Here is a 7,389-nt window from a genome sequence, read left to right as displayed (position 1 = left end):
ACTTAGACATATTTTTGCTTCTTTTCTTATGTTTACATACGTGACTATCACAGTCACTCTTTTCTCAGTCACTTCCTCTTTATTGAGCAGATGGTGCTCAAGGACTCCTGTTAAGCGGATAAAGGAAGAATAATGTACCTCGAGCCAGTGCGGCATCTGGAGAAGCCTTGTGGCTCCACGCACTCACCAGCACCATCATAAACATGGGAGCTGTGCAGCTATTGCACATCATATGTCACGTACAAGGTCTGGGGCTCTAGAGTTTGCTCACCAAGCACATCTACACAGACTCACATGGAAGGTGTGCGCCTGCCATATAAGGACACACTGAGAAAATTAAGAACTCACACAATAGTACTGTGTGTTTCTGCTGGGTGGCGAATGAAAGGCCATGAAAAGCATTTCACGTTCAGTGAGAGCCAGGCCAGGAGGAGTTTGTCACTGCCTGCAGGGCAGGTTTTAAAGAAGGGAATGGAGTCCCTAAGCTTGCAGAGAGAGAGAGAGAGAGAGAGAGAGAGAGAGAGAGAGAGAGAGAGAGAGAGAGAAGGTGCCAGGTGTAAGGGCTGTGGTCCTAAAGATGGCTTATTGACATTTAAAAAGATTAAACCAAGAAAGCAGAAGGTAGGTTTGCCTCATAGGAGTGCTGGGCTAGCAGAGTAAGATTTCTCCATGAACTTCTCCATGGAAAAAGACCACGGAGAAGAAAAACAGCTCCAGTATTTGAAAATCAAAGAGAGAGAAGCAAGTGCCACCCAGTGTTGTCCGTAGACCTGCGAGGAGTGGATATTTGAGACAAGAACAAAGATGGAGCAGGCTTTAGAAAATACCAGAAGGGGCACTGAAGTAAACTGAAGACCCAGCAAGTAAGGGAGGAACAAAAGCTCAGGGGGAAAAGTGTGTACCCAACCCTCGTCTGTGGAGAGAAGGGTTGAATTTTCATGAGCAAGTGTCCTGATTCATATGATTGGGTCTTTGAGAAGCCAACTGAAAAAACTAGGAAAATGTTTCCCTTGTGCTTCAGCATAGACCGTGGGGGTTGATAATGTCCCTGGCAGTTGTGCTTAGCTTAACCCAGTCAGGGCCACAGCCACGCCAAAGCCTGGAGCACATCTGAGGGCCTGCTGGCCCATGGGCCCAGTTCTAGGTACTACGAGGCCAAGCCTTTAGGACAGTTTTCAAAACCAGATCAACATCTTTCCGAGGCATAGCAAGCATCTCCTCTGCCTGAAGAGTCTGTTACTGTGAAAAGTGATGTCCGAAAACCCATACATTTGTGATGTTAGGATGAGTTGTTTTTTATATCCTTTACAAGCTAAAAAGTACTCAGGCCTGTTGACAAAGCAAAGAAATGGTGTCAAAAATAATTTAAAAACCTTTTGACCTATAAGGTTTAAAAGAATTAGGCACAGATTCTTTGCTTTAAGCCTCTTGGTGACAAGAAATATGGTGTGCTGCCAGACTGTGACTGACAGGAGCGTTTGTAGTTTCAGCTGCTAATACAGTATGCTTCTTGTATATTCTGAGTGGGTAAATATAGAAGACTATTTGTCACCTGGGTTGATGGATTACAAATAAGTGAGACAACGTGGTTAGGATTCTGAAGCATAAATGAAAAGTCGAAAACTGTATATTATTTACAATGCAACACTTATGATTTAAGATTTGTTACCCCTCTTACCTCAAAAGAAATGGCTGAGTTTTAAAATAAGCATACTACTCATTTTAAATCATATTTTCCATTACATAGTTATTTGTTACAAGAAGTCACCAATTAAGTATACCAAAAACTGATTAGAATAAAGGACTTATTATAGATAGCTGCATTTATTTTTAAGTATCATGATTCAAGTGTCTTAATATTTTTCCATTCATAGGACCTATGACTAATGACAAGTTTCTCTGCTCAAATGGAGCTTGCTGTTCTCAGTACCTAATTAATGTTCAAGCTTGTTGCATGCACTTCAGCTTAGAATACTGGTGATTCTGAAAAATCATTCTTGGTCAATAGCCCTTTAATAATATTGATTTCTTTTTGTACAACATTTTGAATTTGCTAACGTGCTACAAGAGGTATAACATAATTTCAAAATGATATTGTGAATGGTTCAGTAATTAATATTTTCAAAGAATCGTGCCATTCAAGATGAAAAGATTATTAAGGTGATATTACCGAGTCTTTGGATTTAGAAAAGAAAATTTGCTTTGGAAAGCACATTATCACCTTTCAAGCCCAGAAGTAAAATTGGCATTTTTAGCATGCTACTCTTATCTTTATTTGCTGATAAAGAAAGAATCCAGAGTTTTTCAGAACTTTAAATGAAAGGCTTTGGTAAGGCTCACATTACTGGTCGTTAGAAAAGAAATAATAACAATAATACTAAACGAAAAACCAACAAAAAGACAAAAAGCAGCCCCAGACATAAAAGGATGGGAACAAAATAGAAGCAATAGCCTTGATGTTTTATTTCAGAGCTTTAAAAATATCTCTACTCTAAACAAAATACAACATATGAAGTCTACTTGTTTTCTATGTAATTAACACAGTATTAAGTTCAAGTACATGAAAGTATAAAGCTAATGTTCTATAACTATAACTTAATATCATAACACTATCAGTCTATAATGGATAATACACTTCTTTTTGAGTTGGTTTTTCTGTTGATGTCTGTATTTCACAACAATTTATGTTAAATGGGAGGGAACATACTAAATTCTTACCTTGATTCTTGTAATTTTTGCCTTGGTATAAAGATCTGTGTAGAATTTTCTTATATCTTCACTGTGACATATTTACTATTTAAAAGTTTCTGCATCTGACTGCATGTGCTATCAGAAAAACAAGAGAATTTAAATTAAATTTTATAAATAAATTGTAATTCAATGCAGTACTTTGAAATATTCAGTATATTAAAAATCAGTATTATATGCATTTGCATTTCATGTTAATAATGTACATTTTATTAAATACAATATATATGAATTCTTAAAATGTGACTTGATCTTTCTAAATTTTTTTTGTGTGCTAGAAAAATTCTTTTATATTCTTGTCCCACAAGCACACACCCTAACGTAGATAGGAATAGTTAATCACTCTATTACTTGAATATTAGTTTTGTTTTTGAATATTTTGTTTTCGAATATTAATTTTTGCCAGAAAAGTGTTAGATTGATGTATAAGTTTGAGTTGAATGGCTGGTATTAAATACACTATCCAATTTGGTAAAACTTGAAGCCAGAGGCTCTGTGTTCGATGTTAGGGTTTCAAACTGAGGTCAAACTATTAGTGTTCATAAAACTCAGATACAAATTTATTATTTTGCTTTCCAGAAAGAACTAGTGATTAAATGTTAAGAGTGTGCATACCTTGCAATCCACCTTTCTCATTTTATGGATGAAGAGCCAGAAGAGGTGCTGTAGCAGAGCTGAGTCACACGGGGGACAGGGCCACTGGACCCGGAGTGTGCTGCTCTACCCGGGCAGCACGGCCACTGACGGGTCAGACAACTTCACCCAGCCGTTTCCTGAAACTGCTGGCAAGAGTTCTTGATATCCTCCCCAAAATACTACACTGGACATCGCTTAGACATTTTGGAGGACATTTATAACAACAAAAGAAGAAAAATATTTTAATTGAAAAAGTATAAATTGTAGTTCCTAAGAGACATAGAGTTACAGGTGTTTAAGGGGCCACCTGTATTTTTGCTCTTGACCATTTTTGTCTGAGGGGTAGTGGTGGTCGGGGACATTTTTAGCTGCAATGCATCTTTAATCTTTCAATAGAGTACAAAGCATTTTTCCTCTTTCTTTTGCTCCACAGAGGATACCTTTGAGGAGACGAAAATTAATGTTTCATATTTGTGCAGAGCTCATTGTCTAATCTGAAGGTACGCAGCACCATTTACTTTATTGGTTTCCAACAATGTGACACAACTCTTCTGAGAACTAACAGCGAGGAGCTTGGTGAGCCTGGGGATAAAAGCCTACCGAGTAACCTTTTCCAATGGAGGCGAAGATCCATCCACCAGGAAGTCTCAGGAACTGGAGCACAGGACCTGCTGCAGGTGAGGTGAAGGGGCGCATTGGTGTGGAGAGATGCTGCAGTGCCTGTTGTTCTCCGTACTTCTCGAAAGCACAGGTAGAGGCTTCCACTGTTCTCCTCGTGGCTTTGTTTGTTGTTTGAATTGGATGTGTTAATGACAAAAATATTGTAAAATTCAAAGTACAGTTATAAACATGTAAATGATTGCAATTTTAATATACTACCTTTAAATTACTGCCAGGTATGGTTCTCCATGTGGAAATAGTTGTACATCTAAAACCCAAAGTGCGCCTTTAGATTTCTAGTGCCCTGTTCTCCTTACTGAGTTCCAGGTTTACGTGCATTTTATGACATGACAAGAAACAAAAAGACAGTTCTGGCTCCAGAGCCCAAGGAAAATGAGGCACCAGCCCATGAATGCTACTAAGGCTACAGAAAGGGTTTTGAAAGTGAGTGAAGAGCTTGGGTGCTAGAGTCATTGAGGCCACTGATAGCCGTTGTTACTGACGGTGTTGTTTGTATGTGTGAGGGCAATGGGCAGACTTCCAATCCATTTTTGCGAATAAAGCTGTATGAAGCTTTCCATGCCCAACATTTTTGGCTGTTGATGTGCAATTATTTTTAAGAGAAAATGGCACAATCTAACTATTAAACTAATAAACTACTGGATTCAATATTTTCATGTAAAATCTAAGTCCAAAAGAAAAGATTCATTTTAATATCCAATAGGAGGCTAGCAAACAATGCTAAAATTAATAAAATAAGAACTCAAATTAAATTAGAACCCAAATCAAAGTTATAATCCACATAAAGTTCATTTTAAGCAAGCAGTTATTTATTGCTCTTAATAAATACAATTAAATGTCAGTTTATGTCAATTAACTGAAGCAGTCTGACACACAAGCCCCTCGTAAATGTACCCAGATTTATGTGAGAAACTCAGGATTTTATAGACTCTCAAGGACAGACTTGGCGAGCGATGAAGCACAATGAAACGAGCACAGTCGTAAGAAGAACATTTTCCAGTTCAGAGAAAGTAAACCTCTGCTTGACTGTGGCCCGAGAGCGATGGTGGCAGTGGCAACTCTAGTGCATCTTTGTTCCCTGACACGTTGTGCACACAACGATTATATTTTATGTTCTAGATGGAGTACAGGGCTCAGTTAACCTCCGCAGTACAGCACTGGGAGGCTTCCTCACGCAGACCACCGAATTTAAACCTCGAAAGCAGCCTGTTAAGCAGGAAACTGTACCATCAACTACATTTCAGAGGAGAAGAAATTAAACCAAAGACAAGTAATTTTTCCAAGATCCCCAAATTGCATTTAAAGCTAAGATTATTATCTCAATGTCCATTTCCTTTGTGCTACATCACCCAGTTGTTTAAAATTCACTTTTTGTAAATGTAATGAAGGAAGCACACAGACGTTGAAAAAACTTAGTCCAAATTGATAGTAAAGTTCTTTTGGTGCTACTTTGATTAATGAATTCTCTTGGAACAAAATTCCTTCGTAACAATACAATACAATATTTTGAAAATGCTCCCTGAATGTTCCGAAGTGTGATGGTATATTGCAGCTGTGAATGACAAAAATACCTCCTGGCACGGTTTCTATTTGTCTTTGCTCAGCTGAAGAGAAACAGGGCCAGCTGTGAGCAGAGCTGAGAGCCTTTTGAAAGTTATTTTCCAATTTTAATCTACCGTAAACAGAGAGTCACGTTGTGGCAGCCAGAGTGTTGATAACTGTGTATCCCTTTTAGTAGCTTTACTTACTCCTGACTTTATCTTGTTTCTGGCCTCCTCTTCTCCTTCCAAGTCTGTATCAGCCCCCGCCCCCAGCACTGAATGAGGGAAGAATCGGCTCCCAAGTGGGTGTATTTCCTCACTGAGAGATGACAGCACTTCACTTTGAAGACAGCTCTCCTCCTTGGCACAACTGTGTTTGTGTCTTTGTATCTCTGGGCATGAATATCAGAATGGCAGGTGACCTTGTGAAAAAGCACCACCTGGGTATTCTAGATCACTATGTTTTAAATTAGCATCCCGGGCTACTTACTGAAGAAGCCGTGCCTGTGGGCAGGAAAGTCTCTGAGAACAGAATGGAGAGGCCAATGAGGAAGCCTGTTGGATAGTATTTGAGCAGAAACATCCCAGGAATCATGATTCATTAGTCTTTCCTCCACCAGATTTGTGATTCTCTGTTTTTCTTTTCTTCCTCATTCATTCTTTCTTCAAACATCTATGCTTTGCTGGCAACAATGAAACAAAGCAGTGGAGCTCATAGTCTAGGGGGGACCCACATCTCATTTACATAAACAGCACCACCCTCAGGCCTAGCCAAGAGGCTGGGAGTTTAAGAAAACCTCACTCTGGTCTCTTATTTGACTGTGGCCTCTCCCTTGGGCTGGGGATTTGGAGAGCAAATTATAATCAACTGGAGTTTGCCCTTCTAGAAGATGGGATTCTTCAGACTCATTCCCTGGACTATGCCACTAGCATGTGCGTAAGAAGCATGGTTTGGAAACATGGTCAATGTTTACATTTTTAAAAATTTATTACAGTACTAGATATGTTGCTTTGAATGCCCATCAAAATATTTCCACTTACTTCAAACACAGTTATCTTATCTGCGGCAGAAGTTCTGGAGTCCCCTTTCCTGAGTGTCCTTAGTTGTGCTGTTCTGGCTGCTTTGAAATTCAAAACGTTGACTTTTCCTGGTCCTTTTGACTTTGGGGAGGAGCTGGAATCTGCATGATGCCAAGTTTGGTGACTTAGGTGGTTGAGGGCATTGACGTTTTACGAGCTGCCTGTCTGCTGCATGGCGCTGAGCAGTGGCGTTCACTGTAGCTTCGGTCACATTTCATGAAAGAAAGAGCACTTCCAGAACTGCTTCAGAAAGTGGCAGGAAAGATGGGGCAAGCTTGTTCAGAGCAAGGGGGAGGTTGTGAGGAAGATTCATGACCATGTCTTTTCCTGTAAAAAATTTATTTTAATTTCAACATCTACCATATATTCTGATCGCACCGTGTAGCTAGGGAAGTCGTTAGTAGGGCAGTGAGCAGAGTCCAGACAGAGCTGGCCATTCACAGGTAGCGCCATTATGGGGGGGATGGAGTTGGTGGCAGTGGGTTGGCTCAGAAGAGCAGTCTTCTGGAGCTAGAGGACAGCTTTCCCAGTGTAGTTCTGGCTTGGAACTGTAAAGAGTAGGAGGGTTTTAACTTTAACTCAGCTGTCTAGAAGATGCGTTTTTCAGGGCAGACAGAGAAAGTACATCTCATTTAACAGTTCTTCTGCTTGATTTATAACTTTCAAATATTTGAGTGTATTACAAGTGGGCTTCCATTCACAC

The sequence above is a fragment of the Heterocephalus glaber genome, unplaced genomic scaffold (assembly GCF_053883595.1).
Source record: "Heterocephalus glaber isolate CG9 unplaced genomic scaffold, H.glaber_assembly_v1.0 deba00001688, whole genome shotgun sequence".
NCBI lineage: Eukaryota > Metazoa > Chordata > Mammalia > Rodentia > Bathyergidae > Heterocephalus > Heterocephalus glaber.
This window is presented reverse-complemented; position numbering follows the sequence as displayed.